Genomic DNA, 18,954 nt, shown 5'->3' with positions numbered 1-18,954 from the left:
CATGGCTGGAACTCATGCTCACAAGCCCAGTCTAACTTTAAACTCGCAGGAGTGATGTTACAGGGTAGCTATGGCAGCACAGCTCTCAGCCTGGGTTGTGCAAACCATGGAAGAAGCTGAATAAATAACTGGAAGTGCAGCCTGCACTGCCCCCCGGGCTGCCTCAGCTATTTGTCAGGCCGTGTCCAAGGCAGCTCCTTCAAAGCATGCCCAGAGACATCTCCACTGGCAGCTCTGACAGGTGATCACATTCACTGATCACTGCTGAGGTGAATAAAGGTGTCATGGGTCTCCTCTATTCTGTACCTGCCTTTTTTTTCTGCTGGTGGTCACCAACAGAGTCACAGAATAAACTCTGCAGAAAACCACGGGCTTTGCACTTTGGCATCCTAATGTCAATTCACTGCCATCAGCTGCTTCAGTGTAAACTGGAGCAGCCAGCCTGTGGGCCCGTGCTCTGCTCTGCTCATCCTCTCTGGGCAAAGAACTTCAAGCAGGCTGCTAAGGATGATAGCATCCAAAGCTAAGCCCTGTAGCCTACCCCTGAGCTCCTCTGACAGAGGCTTTCAATAAAATGGGAATGAAGGAGTATAAAAAGGAAAGAAGAGTAGCCTTTACCAATAACAGCCTTTGAAGGCAAAGCAGATATTGTAGCCAACAAAGAATGTTATTCTCGGAACTTGTAAGAAAACATTTGTGTAAATATTTTTAAAATATCATTGAATAAACCCTACTTTGAGCACCATCTGGGCTGACAGAAGCAATCCATCCCTACACCTTGCCAATAGCTGTTGATCAACTTCAAAGAAAATAAATATGCAGCTATCATTGTCAAAGTGTTCCAGAGCATTAAGCATGGCAGTCACTTTTTTCCCTAGGTATTTATACACACATACACACACACACACACACACACACACATACCCATACAAACCACTGCCATCAATGCAGCTGTTGCAGATAGTGAAAAAACAGAATACTTGTGACTGCAAATGTTGCAGCATTGAGGCATAAGAAAATACAGGCAGTACCATGGGAAGCTACACTCGAAGGAGGTGATTTTGCCCCTCTACTCCACCCTCATGAGACACTACCTGAAGTACAGCACGTACCTCTGCAGTCCCCAGCGCAGGTAGGACATTGACCTGGGGGAATGAGTCCAGAGAAGGCCCACCAAGATGATTAGATAGATGGAGCGTGTCTCCTATAAACAAAGATTTATACAATTGAGCTTTTTCAGCCGGGAAAAGAGAAGACTCTGGCGTGACCTTATAGCAGCCTTCCAGTACCTAAAGAAGGTCTACAGGAAAACTGAAGAGGGACTGTCTACAGACATGTAGCGACAGGACAAGGAGAAATGGCTCCAAACTGAAAGAGTGGGTGTTTAGATTTGATATCAGGAAGAAAATCTTTACTCTGAGGGTGAGACATAATAACAGGCTGCCCAGAGAAGCTGTGGATGCCCTATGCCTACAAGTGTTCAGGACCAGGTTGAATGGGTCTCTGAGCAACCTGTCGGGGTGCTAGAAGTAGATGATCTTAAAGGTTCCTTTCTACCCAAATAATTTTACCATTTTATGGAGTTCCCCGTAGCAGGAAGGCAGAGATGGCAAGGATTAGTCATCTGCTAATAAGAAATGTTTTTATAGAAGAGCGTTTTCTAAGCTTCAACACAGTAAGATTAATTATAGATTTGTGAAGAAGCTGAAGGACACAGCTGGAAAATGGTGAGTGATTGAGAGATAATTACTGTCTTCTGCCACACAAAGCTAGCCAACAGAACTCAGCCACACAAACTTAATGGGAGGACTGAGATTGTTCTAGTGACTTGGTTAATTTGCCTCTGAAAAAATACCAGAAAACTGATCAAATCTCCAGCTGCTGCTCAATAAACTCCAAGTATATTACAGAAAATTCAGTCTTCAATGCAGCCACTGTCTTCTTTTTTTAAAAAAAAAAGTAAATTAAACTTTGCTCCTCAAGTAGATTTCCAACAACACAAGTACCTTATACTCCCTTTAGTATATAAATTATCTACTTTTCCTTCTCACAAGTGATATTTGATATTGAGAAACATGATAAAAAAGAGATAATAAAAGGTTGTTTCAACTGTAAAGAAGACTTTAAGAACTTTTAGAGCCTTCTAATTAGTCATTCTGTTTGGAAATAGTATCTTCATTCCACCCTCTATCCTGGCCATTTCTCCATTCAGTGTAAGTACAATGCAATCTGGTTTTGTTTCCAATGTCATAGACAAAGCTTTACATAAAAGAGTTTTCTGTTTCTTCTTGAAGCATCTAAAGGATTGAAAATGTATACAGGGATCATATAAATATTACTGTCACTTCAGAAAAGGTTTGAAATTGCTGAGAAGTGTTTGGTATTTTATATGTGAATTCTCCCTTGGTGGTATTCATATGCTTCATGTGGGCCAGAAGAAACAGAATTTAAATCATAAAAGAAACATCCTGGCTTATATGAGATCAGTTTCCACAGCATCTGGATGCCATAGGGATAAATTATATTCACTTTGGTGCTTTCTAGTATACATTCAGAACAGCAACAGTGTTATTCTTGTTCCCATATATGTCCCGTTTGAAGTGTGAATGGTGACACTACAAGGAACGTTGCAATTATTCCCCCTCCCTGCTCTCACAAACTGCAGCTGGGAGAAGGCTGCTTGTCATACATTGTACATGCCTGCACAATACTTACAAGCCTCTTTCCATGTGCAAGTGTTATGCAAGTGAAAGGTTATTAAATTCTTTCAAGTGAAGGAGCTGGCTCTTCTGAGCATAACCAGTTATTTCTTACTTTCTGAAGTCACTTACTCCTTGGCTGTGTTGCTGAAATATTTTAGTTGAAACTGTTTCTAGGTAGTGGGGTTTGCTCTGGTAGATGTTTCTATTCTGACCAGTACACATGCAAAATAATTTCCTTCTGAATACTAGCTTTACTAATTTCACCTGCCACACACGTTTTGCCATTGATTTGTAAGTTCTGTCTTGTCACACAGTGTTTCCAGAACTTCTTTATGTATGGAAGGAACTATTTAAAAGAAACAGTGGATATAATTTTAAGTATCTTGAAAAATTCCCTTAGATTAATGTGAGTAAATTTATAAATTGTAAGTAAGCCTGTGAACTGAGGATTTACAGACTGGAACTATCTTCCTTTTTAGAGCTATTTCTGAACAAACTGCATTGATCTTCATTAGTGTTATGCAGTATCTGGCAGGGATTTCAACCCCTTGTCTGGATGAAGTGCAACTTTTTACACAGTTGCTGTTAAAAGCAGATACCCAGCACCTAAGGGTGGAACTTTGCACAGTGTCCCTGGGAAAATTAACAAAGTATCTTTAGAAAATATAGGATCAAAAATAGCATGGAGAAAAATAGCAAATTTAAATCTTTAAATCAAAATTATCAGGGTCATGCTATTTTCCATAACAATTCTAAATCATGAGGATCTCTTGTAAAAAGTTTGGCTTTTTGGAACCCATTTTCTTCTTCCATTACATTACTGGTTTTTTTATGGGGACACAAGGCTTAATACCCCTCTGCATCATCCAAACAGTTATATGGAAACACAATAAAATCTTTAGATGGCAGTATCCTTTAAAGATGGCATTATGCCCATACAAAAAGCATGTTTAGTTTGAAGGGAGCCCCTTGGCTTCATGACAGTGATATAAGATGCTTATGCCCTACATGGATCACAGAGCAGATGGAGGTTGTGTGAGTCATGCTTATACACACCTGGGATTTTTAGAGGGTCCAAAAATGCAAGGTAGAGCAAGAGATGTGGCAGATGGATGCAAGGTCTAAAAACCTGGAAGAAAATTTGGGGTTTATTTTAACCTTTTAGCAGTTACAAACTCAGGTTTATCAGTCTGCAATATATTACTGAGCAATTGTTAAACTCTACTTTCATGAGATCCTTAACAAAATATCTGCACAATACAAAGATCATTCTTGTCAAGAACACAGCTCTGCCCCACTCTCTTTTAGATAGTCTCTAAAAAGACACATCCATTAACTAAGATACAATCCTTTCAAAACCTTTCATCAGCATCTTACCTCCAGACCTGCAAAATATTGCTTCCTCCAATGAGGCCAGAGCAGGCAATGCTTTAAATGAGTACACCACAGTCTGGACACTGCTAAGACATCCAAGGGGTTTTTGGTAAAGCTTTTTGTCTTGTATTCTGGGATGAATACAGCTTGTTCTGTTTTCTTCCTCAAAATTCACAGTTCCAAATATTTCCCTTACCTTTGTTTCAAAACTAGAGGAGGTGAGGACTCTTACCTTGCTAGAAGTAGCAAGAGGTTATGGAGAGGGCAGTGGTGAGGGAACAGTGTTCCCTCACAGCCAGCTGCTGTGGCTTTCTGCCTGGCTCATAGGCACTTGAACCCTCTCCAATCTGAGACTGCTGAAGGGCGAGGTACCTGGCATGGCCTAATGGTCTGACCCAAATACAGGCATCAAAAGATGAAGTACACAACCTCTAAGTCCTTTTGAGGTCTCAGAATAAGACTCTGAGAAATACTGTTTGATCAGTGTCTTAATAATTTCTGTACTCTTCTGCAGAAACTAAAGTTATATCCTGAGTTTCAGATAGCAAAGAGCTGAGATGTCCAAATTACCCTCCAAACATTAACAGGCTGTTGAGAACAGGAAGCCATGCCAGTTGCCACTATAACTTCTTGGACTAATTTTTTAGTGAGTAGTGGCTTATCAGCTTCATGCTGGCAGTTCCTGAAGGATGCACCCAGTTTGCCAAAGAGGCAATACATCAAAACAGACATGATACTTGAAACAGTGATTGAACATTGTCTACTTTGCCCATTTTTTCTGAGACTCCAGTGCCAGTCTGTCTTGCACTGACTGTAACTTATCCTTACATATATTAACTTTATGTCTGATAAAAGATCTTAGAGGTACAACCCATGATGCATGAATGATAGAATGGAATGGTTTGGGTTGGAAGGGGCCTTAAAAGATCATCCAGTTCCAACACCCACTGACATGGGCAAGGAAACCTTCCACTAGATGAGGTAGCTCAAAATCCCACCCAACCTGGTCTTGAGCACTTCCAAGGATGGGAAAGATATTTTTTCCTTGAAGAAAGGATGGCAGGTGGGAAAGCACCAAGGTTAGTAGGGAAAATTATGAGCAATGTCTGCAAAGTCTTAAGAGAGAAGAAGAAAATGTGCTCAGTCAAATGGCCCAGACTCACCTCCTCCTTATCACTGATCTTGCTGGAGAACTACTGACAGCTGCTGCTAAGTCAAATGAGATAGCATACCCACTTCAAAAAGGTCTTTATTAATTTAGCTGTTTTTACTGAAATGGTTTTGGAGGGTCCACCTAACCTCTGACTGGAGGTAGCTGACTGGAATGACAGAACAAAGAAATGGCATGCTCCCACTGCATGCAACAACATGGGAAGGTAACCTTTTCCACTGGTGCATTTTGATCTGGAAAATGGCATCTGTCTCCAGGCTATCTTGAATGCCTGGAAAGGTAGCAAAGGTACTATAACAGTCCAGGATGTGAAGTAATGTGATCCAGAAACAAGGAATTTTCAAAAGATTGTCAAAAGATTGCCTGGTTCAACCCTTTCATTCCTTCCTAACCCCCTTCCAAAGTTTCTTGGCTGACGTTTTTCTAACCTGCTCTTTCAAATCTCCAGAGGATCAAATTTCCAGCACTCTTCCAGGGCTTGTCTCGCCATACCATTACAGTGTATTTCCTAGCATCTCATCTGTCTCTCACTTAGCACAGTTTAAGATCATTCCTTCTTGCTTTATCAGCCATCAGCTTGGAAATAGATAAGCCAAGCTGCTTATTAGATATATGAAAAGTGTTAAAATTTTCACCTTCTCTCTGCTCCTGTCTAGACTAAACAACCTTGGTACCTTCAACCTTTTCACATGGCTTATGTTTTCTGGACCTCTGCTCATTTCTGTTACTTTCCTCCAGATTCTTTCCAACTGGTTCACATCTTTCCAGAAGTGGAGTGCCAATAAATGACCTTCCAATATCTGACGCTCAGACTTGTTTGTATGAGCAACATAAATTTGAATGACAAGCAGTGCCTGAACATACTAAGTCAGTAAAATTCGCAACATAACACAGAAGTGGTTCAAAACTGGAAACGGAAACTATGAGCTTGATTTTAGTTTTAGCAATACAGAAGTTTCTGTTGTATGTCTGAAATACTGTGTGTTTGTGTATATATATACACACATGTATACTTTTCTAGTGATTAATGCAAACATTGAGACCATAGCTGCTGTTTTTCTTCCTGTAAGTGATCTGGATCTAAAAATAAATCTTTGAAATGATTTATAAATAAATATTTGAAAAGATGAAAGATTAACTTCCCAGCAGTGAAACCTTTGGCAGATTTCCCTGATTGTTCACATATGTAATTATATTCAAAAGGACACTTTCCATTACTGATGTCTGAAAAAAATTGACTGTAAGTTATCATGCAATCTTCCTCTCAATGAGCTTACTTTTCACTGCTAAAGGAAAAAAACACATCAACTAAATAACTGTTCAGTATTTGTGGTTCTTTTTTAATTAAAGTGTCAGTTTTCTTCCAATTAGGAATCAGTAATTATCAAAATGCAAAGTTTCTTTTTCCTAACTTTAGGAAGCAATGACTGTCTGTGAATGGTCAAGGAGTACCAGAAAGGACATGAAGCCATAATTTCACCGGTTAAAATGCTTGCCACTATCAAAGAAGTAAAAGCATAATGAGTGTGCAGGACTTTGTGTCCTTTTTTTTTCACACATAGTGGGTGGAAATTCCCCACTACAAAGTTACTGAAATTACATCAGACTGTAACAGTTTGTTCCTTTCATGGTTTGTTTTATAAAATTCTCATTCCTACATGTGTGCTGCTTATAGAATGTCAATCTTGTTTGTGGAAGAGTGCTGTTTATGTAATGAATACAGTTTCTGCTTGTATCATTTTGGTTTTGTGGAATAAATTGCTATGCAATAATGTTTTATAGATCAGTAATAGCCACTCAACCTTTAAAGGCTCTTAATGCGATGGCTGCAATCCACAATGCAGTGCCAACTTCAGAAATGCAATCTATCATTAACTGATTCTCAAGAGCCAGTTTGCTAGCAAGCAAGAAAATTAGAAAGCAAGTTTGCTTTCTGAACACTCAGCCACTGTGCAGCAGAGACATCGCAGGCCTACCCTGAAAACCAGTGCAGGTGATCTACAGCAATCCCTAGAATCACAGAGCCATTGGGTTGGAAAAGACCTGAGAGGTCATCGAGCCCAGCCATCAACCCAGCACTGCCAAGTCCACACTAAACCATATCCTGGAGACAGTACCTCTGAAACACCGTTGGGCACCAGACACCTACCTCTACATCCACAGTTTCATTGAAAATCCACACACCCAAGCTGAAATTATATAAAAAAGTCACTACAAACAGGCTCTGGGCGGAACCCAGATGAATTAGATTTTGAGAGAAAAAGGTATAAAGGAAAGTGACTTCAATGCCAGATCTATTGCTCAGATTCTTTTTCTTTGAAGAAAGTCAAAAATATTTGTAAAATCATTGTTATTAAGAAAAAGTGCAAATCCTGAGTTTTTATTAACAGGAGCATTTCCAATATGCTCATGAAGTAATTCAAAAGTGGGCTGAAAACTTCAAGCAATTAAGGTATTTAATCAGAACTATAGCTTGTACTTACAGATAATTTTAAAATTTTGTTATGATTCCACAGATTATAAAACATAAAATGGTTATGAACAATGTAAATTTAAGGAATAAGTATGGAAATTATATTTCAGGTGAGGTAAATTCTTTACCTGTCAATAACCACTAATAACTGATCTTCCCTAATGGAAGAACAAAAAAAACTTCATGTTTTGTTTTATTGCTTCAGACCTTATTTGAAGGATGCAATCCAAGAAAAACTCTTCTGATTTTTTTAATGTATTTCACTTTTTTTTTTTTTTTCTTTTTTTTTTCAGACTTCACCCAAATTCATTATCAGATTCTTCAGGGCAGAGGGAGGGAAACAGAAATAGACATTTCAAGGCAGAGGCAGATGAAGATTATATAGGAAAAAGACAAGCATAATCCATTTCAATATGTACTTGGATTGTGTTAATAATCTTCATTTTCTGAGATGAAAAATTGAAACAGAAATCTAAGTTGATAAAAGTCATCCAGAGGAAAAAGGATGTGCCATTTATGAGGTGAAGTAAACTCCTGTTGTTATTGTCCTTGCAGTTTTCAGGAAGTTCCAGATGCCAACCTGACAATTATGGTGCTCAAGCTGTTATAAATGAGGTCAGTATTTTTATTTATTTGATTACACGCTTGATCACTAAGATTTAGCTGAGATTTTCTTGTATTCACCATAGCTCCTATGTGGCTTCAGCTGAGGGAAGTGAACATGAATGGAGGCTGAGGATTGACATATGTTAACTATTTATTCAGATAGCTGTTTGCAAAATCTCATCTGCAACTCCATTGATATTGTACCTTTGTCCCTTATATGTGTATATTACACTTTAGTAAGCACAGAATTCTTAGCAACCACAAAATATAGAGCCATGAATGAAGCTATTCTTTCCAAATGGCAATTTGGCTATGCCAAGATAAACCCTGAAGTTCTGCTTCCAACAGACATTTCCTGAATAGATATATCTATTATGGAAAACCACTAGTCAGTTTCTCCTCCATCCCAAAAGAAATGTCAAGTACAGCTGTTTAGTCATTAATACTTTTTAAAAACATATAAAGTCCATGGAAATAATTGACTTAGACTTGAAAAATAAGTAGGCCTCAATCAAATCTCAAGTTCCTGAGAAAATGCCAAGAATTAAGGGAGCAAGTAAAAACCATTGAGAGAATGCTGTGACTCACTGTGGTCAATGTGACTTCAAAAGCCTATTTGAAATCTTTTGATGAAGAGTAGACCAGCAGAGGAGGAGCTGGTGATCAGGGATGTGGATTGCCAGAGCTCTTTCTTGTCCCCACTTAGACTGGGATCATTACTGTTGCTTTCAGTCTTTAAATAATTATACAAAAATAATTATTCCAAAATTCCAAACTTTATTCATCTTTTTATTGCCTCCATTAAAAATATATTAATTGTGAGGGATTATAACACAGCATTTACTCTCTAACAAAAAAACCCAAACAAACCAACCTAAACCCACAAACATCACAGTTGTGCGGCCATTGCCTTCTAATCCACAATGTCTCCATGCCATCAGATACTTTCCACAGATGCTGATAATTGAACTGATTTTTGAACAGTGGAGCTCCAGCTGTGAGCAGGAGCTAGCAGCAGAGATGCCATATGTGGCATACAGGTAAGCTGCTGAGGGGCTTGCAGCAAGGCAGGGATGGGGTTTGTGGGCATGGCATCGTGAAAACATCACTGAGGCAGCAGCTCCCAGGTCCTGTGAGAGAGAAGAAGAAGTATCTTGCTTTCACTGAGAAGGGAAAGCTCAAGAGGTTTACATGATATGTCCAAAGCCTGGAATGCTGTGGACCTCTGGTGTGAGAGATATGTCTGACTTTTGATTTGCCAACTCAAGGCTCCCGGCCAAGTCCAAAAATGGTGCCATTACCAGCTACTTTACAAAGACAGGAGCGGGATTTCTATAAGAATCAGGACATTTCTGTGATCAGTACCATGATGGATATCCACCCACACTGCACACCAGACAATTTCATTTTGGTGGTTTCATGTGCAGTTGAGAAGACAAATGGCCACATGTATGTAGGTGAAAACAACACACAAAGCCTCATGAGAGCAAATGCGCCTTAGAAAATATGGGCCCAAGATTATGCAGAGTACTTCTAAATGAATTTGTGCAATATAAGCTGGAATAATTTCAGAGGCTGTTACTCTCAGCTGCCTGCCCACACAGCCAGGAATTACTGCCCAAAACCTAAGTCCTTTGCACTTTCAGTGAATACACCAGGCTATGACCTCTGTAGCAGAGAGAAGGTATATCACCCTCTCTGCTGTCTCTGCTGCTGGGGTAATAATATCTGGCAGAAAAATGGAGCAGGTATTTTAAGTCACTCCTACAGGAATAACTAAAGTTCATCTTAAGGTACTTTCTGTAAGGCTAGACTAGAAGATCAATGGCCTTAGTTATTTGATGTCCTATACCTCTGTTTGTGGAGCTTTTGCAAAATTCAGAGCATATCAATTCATCCAGTAAAGTCTTTAACACTAGATAGATAGTATCAACATGGGAGATAGAATTCATATTTTCTGTAATTATCCAGGAAAGGAAAAGCAGGTAACAATAGATGAATCGCTTATCAGGCATGAAAGGGAAATCTCATTTTCTTGAGAGTCTTCCAGTTTTCACATTCCTCTGGAATATTCAACACATCTCACTTTTCAACAGAGGGGTTTGAAATAAAGAAATGCTCTAAACTAGAGCCAAAACCTCAGGAGATCCAGCAGGCTTAGCACAGGTCCCATTTACATGCCCCTGATTGTATTGAGTTCTTTAGTTCAGGCTTCTTATCTCTGTTAGTATAACTGCAAATTAGCACAATGTGGTCTTTAACCAACCATGTCAGCAGACCCCACATTGCTTGCCAAATAATTACCTTCAAACTTCAAAGTCTCCCTGGGAGGCTTTTATGTATAGCAATGTGTCTTTTAAAAATAAAATTTTATGTATTCTGAATCTAAGCAATGATTAAACGCCACCTGATAGAGTTAAAGAATGTCCTCATGTGAATGTACATACCAAACAACTCGCTTTGCACAAGCAGGGTGATGCCTAGATGAAACTGATATGTGAGAGCATTATTTTTCATTCAAGATGCTGTCAGAGAAAAGAAAGAGCCTTTTTCTGAGTTAGACAGTTGACAGATAGAAACCACCCCTCAAAACACAAGCAACACACAAAACACAGGCAATACAAAGGCTGGTCAAAACTGAGGGAGAGATTATATCTGATGCGACAAGAATGGAGGCAAAACCTAAAGAATAATTTAATTTAGCACAAACTGAGAATTATTTCTGATATTTCCCATTGAAACAAAGGGACACCATGAAAAAATTAACCAGACGTTGCACTGCACATTTCGGTTGACTCATTCTCTCTTAGATGCTGTCAACAAATGCAAAGAAAATGATGAGTTGGAGTCACAACACTGACAGAAGCCTGCAGGAAAGGAAAATACACAGTTATTATGGCATGTAGAAGGACAGGTATCTAGACTCCAGCTATACTACTGCCCAAATGCACATCACTACAAGCAGGTTACAGAGTCAAAACTGCATTTTATTCAGAGATTATACCAAGAGGTCATCTTCAGCATGCTAGATAGTGAAGTGTTTCTCTCTGTGTGATGTAGCTTGAGGTGACCTCAGTCGGAGAATGGAAATCAATTTGAATCTACAACTCCCCGGAGGCCTCCACTTCCACTACAGCTACCTTAAGAAAAATGAAACAACACATAAAATAACCAAGACTTTCCTGATTATCCTTACTCACACATCCCACACTGCCCCCAAATTTTGACCTGTTTTGAACTGCCACCCTAAGACAACAGAACCCACATGTCATAAATCAGGTGTCTTCTCAAGAAAATAAAATTACCCCCCACTTCTCCCTGGAGACTGGAGATAAGGATTGCAGGGATGGGGACAGGTAGGAGACAGGGAAGGTACCATGTGATGGAGGAACAAATGTGTTATTTATTGCAAGAAGAACCCCCACATGAGGAGGAGCACAGAGGAATCTGATGGACTGCAGAAAAGAAGCTCTGAAGGTGACAATTTGTGCCAAGGATGTGCTCCTGACATGAAGCCCAGGGAAAACTCCTTGCATGGGGTTTTGTTGTTTTACCCCCAACAGTGATTCCTCTGTCCAATTCCTTTCAAATTCATGGCAACAATGATCTCGTAGCAGTTTATCCTGTTACCAGAAACATCCTGAATCATGACTAACCCTTGGTGACGAGCAGGACAACAGAACAAAGTCTGCAGCATGAGTAAGACCTGTGCTCCCCAGGCCTGTTACACAGAACTGGCTCACCAGTTGCCTCTGCTTAGGTAAATGTCACATGTGCTAAATAAAGGCTGTGACTAACTGATTTCTACTGGGAAGAAATGAGGAAAAACAATTGTTTTGTTGTTGTTTTTATTTTTAATACATCCAATTACTGTAGACTAGCAACAGTTGCCAGGACAAGCTGTTCCAGTTTCATTCCCAGTGCCAGAGAAACAGACCATTTTAAGGAGTGGTTCATATGGGCAAAGAAACAGAAATACACAAAAAGCTGAAGTGTCTATATACAGTAAAGCATGTTTAAGAAAGCTGGCAAACTACTTGGGTTAAAATCTCCTGAGAGAGGCTGCTGAGGTGAACTATTACAGATTTATTGTAGTTCTAAAGTTGCAAACAATATTTTAAAGCCTGGCAGAACATCAGCAGAAATTATCTCGAGGGGGTCTCCACGGAGATCTAACTTGTTCCACTCACAGTTAAATTGTTGAAGAGTTTGCAGATCTACCCTGAATTTTCTCTGGCCATGGCCTAGTAATTACTTTCTAAACTACCAGAAATAGGAGAATATTTCATGTATAGGATTCAGCAGGAAAGATGCAGAGCTTGGCTAGATCAGCTTCATAACTCTGTGAAGTAATGAGAAAATTCCTGCAAAAGGAGTTGTGATGCTACATCCTACTTTTCCACTGCCTTTAGACCTTCTTTTGGAATTTTATTTTATACAGAACCTATGTGGAGGAACCAGGAACCACACAATACTGTCCTTTTACTCTAGATAAAAAGAGGTTGTTTATACTCCAGAGTACTCTCAGCCAAAGCATTTTGACCATAGATAGATATGTGTTTAGCATAATAATCATGAACGTGTATTAATTGTGAATAACATTAGATAATTCATCTAGGCAGGATTTCATTGCTTCTTGAGTTTGTAGTGGTCTCAGACCAAGTTTCTCCTTCTCTTAGGTTTGAAAAATTATTCAGGCAAACTTACACTGCTAAAGTAGGCAACCATATATTTATCTCAGTAACCTTTTAGAGTCAGCAGAAGCTGAATGTGTTTGCCAGGTTATAATTCTTTGAAAAACAGCCATAGATGATTAGCAGTATTGTCAGCTCCAAGTATTTCAGAAACCAGTGTCTCTTCATCCTTTCAGCCACAAATCCCCCACCCTTCTGGCTCCTTGATGTCTGTTTGGCATGAGGACAAGTGCCCTTACACAAGAGAAAGACAGACAAAACCAATGAAATTAAATTCCTTCATGAAAATTTGTTGTGAATCTCTTTTTGGTGAAATATTTCTATTCCACTGGGAATTAAGGTATATTTGCTGTACATTCTTCTATGTAAATAAAATGTTTATTGTCTAGACTACATCTTCTGTGAGACACTACCTGGTTCCCTACTAGCAAGAGACAAGATTGCATTAGTGGGACTGCAGTTCAGGTCATGAAGAGTAATTACCACAGAGAAAGAAAACCCAGAACAGCCTAACTATAACTTTTACAGTGGAATATCTGGACTGAAATTTATGGTTAGTTCTTGTCTAAAACCAAATCAGCTCAAATCAAGAATTTCTTGTGAATTTTTTTCTTGAAAACCCAGATTTCTATCTATAGCAAATTTTTAAATGTACAACTAGTCATCCATCTGACCCTGTTAGTCTTTTTTTCTGAACAAGATAAATTCTTTGCAGTCAAGATTTATGGGTCCTATTTGTTCTGCGCAGTTCTCAGAACATTAACAGCTCCCATAACAAACACTTTACCTTTTAGATGAACAAGTGTAAATATCTAGAATTCTGAACAGAAAAAGCCCTTCAACAAGACAGAACAATTCCTTCTTTCACATGTTGACATATGCCAGCTAATCCGCCACATGGGACACTGAACACTGCAGGAGACACAGATGGCAATTTGGGGCTGCTAGTCCTACAGCAATGGAACAGCACACTGTTTGTTGGCAGAATATATTGCCATTTTTGTGCTGATGTCTGTGGAGCAATCATAGCAGTTCTTGGTCTTGGTAGTTACAGCTTCTCTCAGAACAGAGTCTTAGGAGCTAATTTATTTTTACTTTCTTTAAAGTTCAGCTTCGTGGTAACAAAAAATAAATACACTACAGTTGTGTAGGATGTGATGGGAAGATTTGAGTACTATTCAATTTTTGGATCTATGCAGGTACTTTGGCTACATCCAAACTATTTTGCAAAGAAGTGTACAATTTACTTTCCTTGCCCTTTTATCTGGAGGCCACGTAAAGGACAGGACATGCAGGGTAGATGTCCTACCATCCAAAAATGATGCCAGATTGGATCATCAACACACCATGCTGCAGGTTAGTGTATGCACACCAATGCACAGTACCTACCAATTTTTTGAGAGTATAACAAAATCATCATGAGACCTTACTTTAGTATTTGGGTACAAATCTCTAATCTCTCTCCTTCATGAATGAACTGTTCTCCAAGTATTCAGGGTCTCTACAGAAGGGGACTATCCTATACTGAAAGTGTCATCCCTACATCACCTTTTTCTAATGTATTTAAAACTTATTTTTAAAATTATCGCAGTGCCAGCACCATCCTGAAGCTCTTTTGGTGACTTGGCACCCCTGCCAATTGGTCATCATCATTCTGCTAGGGGAAACTGGGAGAAACCAGCTCTAAGTTCACTGTTGTGCAGGTTTCAGATGCTGATCTCATTCATGTCAGGCACAGTGGAAAACAGGAAAACCTACACTGCCTGGAAACATCCCTTCAAGGTTTCACATTCATTTTCAGAGTTAAAGAATGACTGAAAAAAATTTTCTTCAGACATTGTCTTCAAGACATCCTCATGCATGTTTTTGAACTTCAGGGCACTTTCACAAGTTATGACATTCCTGGAAAACTAAGCTGGATCGTGGACCAACCACACTGTTGGTAGGTCCCCACTCATAGATTAGGTTCTCCCAGTCAATACTCATGCATGATTCATGGGGGAGTGCAGATGAAGGCCTGCTGCTCGTAGAGTCAATGGATAAGAACTGCTTATTTGATTGGGAGGAAAAAGTGAAATGTTATCATTTCATTGACAGTCGCTTGGTGGGCCAGATGACACATGTTGCTCTTTATTTTTCAGTGGGATACATGTATCCTTAAATCTAGAACTGAAAAAAAATGATGAGAAGTTACGTCCTTACCATTTTGTTCTACTCCTTTGCACTAATAAGGCATTTGGAACACAAGCCGTATGAAGAACGACTGAGGGAGCTGGGGTTGTTTAGCCTGGAGAAAAAGAGACTCAGAGGTGACCTTATCACTCTCTTCAGCTTCCTGAAGGGTGGCTGTGCTGAGCTGGGGGTCGGTCTCTTTCTCCGGGCAACAACAGACAGAACCAGAGGACACAGTCTCAAGCTGCGCCAAGGGAGATACAGGCTAGAATTAAGGAGGAAGTTTTTCACAGAAAGAATGGTCAAATACTGGAATCATCTGCTCAGGGAGGTGGTGGAGTCACCATCTCTGGATGTGTTTAAAAAAAGACTGGATGTGGCACTTGGTGCCATGATCTAGTTGAGGTGTTAGAACATGGGTTGGACTCGATGATCTGAAAGGTCTCTTCCAACCTAAAAATTCTGAGATTCTGTGATTCTGTGATTTCATAATACTTTCAGGATGATGCTCCCAAACATGTGTCCTTTTGTTTCCTGGTCCAGACTCCTAGAAAGAGAGTGCTCCCCTTGCAAGCCCCAAACTGCTCCTGTCCCCAGGCCAGAGCATGCATCACTCCCTTTAATACCACTTAATATTTCTCTGCCAGGCTTCTCCCTTCTGGAAATGCTTCTTCTCACAATCTCTTTCCATCACACCCCTGATATTCTTCCAGACCTTCTCTCATTTCCTGGCTATTTTCTCCCACCCTCCATTCCTCCTTACCTTGTCTCACATCCTTTCAATCCTTTTATCTGGCTTCTCTTTTATTATTCTGGTAGACAGATTATTCCCAAACCCCACGATGCCGACCATCTCTATGTGAGATTGCGTTGCCCAAAATTTCCTGTTATTAAATCCTCAATGAGAGGGCTCATAACACCAGTTCTTAAGAGCTAGCACTCTCAAGTTTGATCACAATCTTAGATTGCATTGTCATTGTAAGACTGGCAGATATACCCTCGAAAAGAAGAAACAGATCACTTTCTGCTGCACATTTTATGTTCAGTAGCGTATGACAGAGGAAACCAAGGCACCAAACCCAGATCTAGCACAAATCTGTTGCAGTGCTGATAAAAAGAGGAAATGTTGTTAAAGGTGTTTCAGTGAGGTGTTTCTAGGGCATGTTTATCTGCAGCATGGAAAGCAAGCTAGTTTTCATGGATCTCTAAGTCATTAAAGGCTACTTGACTCCTCCCACTATAACCCAAAGAGTCACATAGACAGGTTTTGAATAGTTATCCAAAGCCTTAGAAAATAGTATCGTGAAATACACTAAATTTGATGAACAGAAACAATTTTAAATATGTGATAAACAGGCACAGAAGTTTTACCTGCTCACACAGGTTTTGAATTAAATACTCCTTAAGGAGCACCTCAAAGAACAGAAGATAAGTCACTCAAACAATAGATTAGATCGAAATCCATATTTGAAGAAAGGAAGACAAGACAAAAGGTCTTTGCAAATTGTTTGTTTCTACTGGGAATTTGCAAGCGAGGACAATCCTGAAATGTTATTAGTAGAGGTTAAAACATTGCAGACATAATTTTTAGGCTTCATAACCATATACAGGGAAAAAAAGTTACTTCTCAGGATCTGAAAAATCCTGTGTCTAGAGAAAAACATCATTAATAATGATTTTTTTGTATTCTTACTGGTGCAGAGAAAAGAGATAGATGTACTCCAGAGCTAACAGCAATTTAAAATTTCCAAGGGAAATGCAGGCACTCACGATAGTACATCACATGCCTGTTAAGCATGCAACTGCCTTTCAGATTCCAGAGGCCAAATATATTAGTGAAATGTCATATGCTTATGGATCCTGTTACCTTTATTCAGCACCTCACTCTTCCCACCTCCCTTCCTCCGTCACTACTTAGTTTGTACAGTACATCCAGCACACAGACCTCATTTCCCACTGGTGCTGAAAACAACTTGGAACACAATTAGCCTTGTCAAGTCCTTCACTGGCATGCCATATAGGGCTGCCAGCTTTCCAAGCAATTCAATAATCCCTAGAGCACTGCCTCAGGGTCTGCGATTAATAGAGGTGTTTACATGTCTGAAATGTACCAGGCTAAAAATAGAAGTCATTTTCTAAGCATCCTGTGATGCTGGGTTTGTTCTTTTCTCTTTCTTTTCATTTGTCAGATTGACAAATGAAGTGTTTGTTTAATTACTTTAACTCATATAGAAGATCAACAACAACAGAAGAGCAACTTCCCAGTTCTGTGGCGGTGGAGGAAAACAAGTCCGAAATGAAATATTTTCTGTCGCAGGCCAAAAATAAAAAAAAACAAACACCCAAGACCAGCAAACTGGTCTTTTCTGCAGCACCAAGCCCAATTCCAGACTGGGGTGTCCAAAGGAAAGGATCAAAGAGAGTGCTCAGCATCCCTCCACAGATGTTTTCGGTTTGAAGGTAAGGGTCTGCAGTTGCATAGGGAGAGGTGAGAGGCATAAGAAAGTACCAGGAATGTTTCTGAGCTCCTGGTGTAATAAGACAAGTAGATAGATTCATATTTATTTCTCTTTCAGTGGATCATGTGTGATAAAGATCTCTGGAATAAACCAGTATAAAGAAATATTTCTCAGGGATCTCCTGGATGGCTGGCATCGTTAAAAGAACATATTTTTGGTACTCTTTTCTGAAGGTTGGTTTGCAAAAGGCTAGGAACAGAGCTATTCTACCTCTTCTAAGGCAACACATCTCTTGGAAGTCACAAACATAGACCCTGCTGCTCAGCAAGAGGAGAAGCAAATGAGTTCAGGTCCTGAAGACTTGATTATTTCCACTGCTTGGCTGCTGTTTCAAAAGGTTCCCATTTGCCCTTGCAATGGCAAATAACATCTAGAAGTGCTAGCCCTGCATTGGGTGGGCAAAATCCAGCCATGGCACTAGGGCTTGGGCTGAGTATTTGTTACAGAACCTCTTTTCTTTTGTAGTAGAGACATCTTCCCTGTGGCTGCCTGTTTAACGGCTGAAAAGAGCTCTTCTAAAGATAAAGTCAGCTTTTTCCTTTGACACCAGAGCTCTGAAACACCTAGAAAACTTATGCCCACTTCGTGTCATAGAATGGGTAGGAAAAAATATGTTCTCCTCATGAATTTAACGTGAGCAAAAGGAATAAATTTCTTTGAATCAAAGTGCACGCAGTCGCGTCAGAACTAATACACATACAAAAGCCACAGAGTCCCAAAATGAGCAAAAAGCCACGGGTAGTTCTAGCATGAGACAGTACCAGTCATATTAGGATAACAGAATTCTCCATTCAGCTCCATTCCTGAACAGGGTCAAGTATGATGCAGTTTGGGTCGGCTCTAAACTAGGACTTGTTTAGAGCCTGGTGCTGGTAAGCTTGAGTTCATATTTTCTGGGTCACTATAGTCAAACCTGAATTGGTGATAGGAACTGCTTGTGCCAGGATATGTGCCAATATGGGCATTTTCAGGCTTGTTAAATTTGGGCTTATTTATACCAGGAATTTTAATTTCAAAGATTTCAAATAAGTTTGTGCTAATACTGGTGTGCTTGTAAAATTTGGAAAAGGCTACTAAAAAATTATGGACCCAGGTCCTTCCAATAAATGTTGCAGATTCACCTAATATATTTATATGTTGCATTTAGCATTTGACACTCATAGCTGACTGGGAAGTAAATACACTCACATATCAGTAGGTTACTATAGGGCATTTCACAGTTAGAGATATTGAAAATTACAGG

Source organism: Motacilla alba, chromosome 1, assembly GCF_015832195.1.
Source record: "Motacilla alba alba isolate MOTALB_02 chromosome 1, Motacilla_alba_V1.0_pri, whole genome shotgun sequence".
Classification (NCBI taxonomy): domain Eukaryota; kingdom Metazoa; phylum Chordata; class Aves; order Passeriformes; family Motacillidae; genus Motacilla; species Motacilla alba.
The sequence above is the reverse complement of the archived record's forward strand: the minus strand, read 5'-3'. Positions refer to the sequence as shown.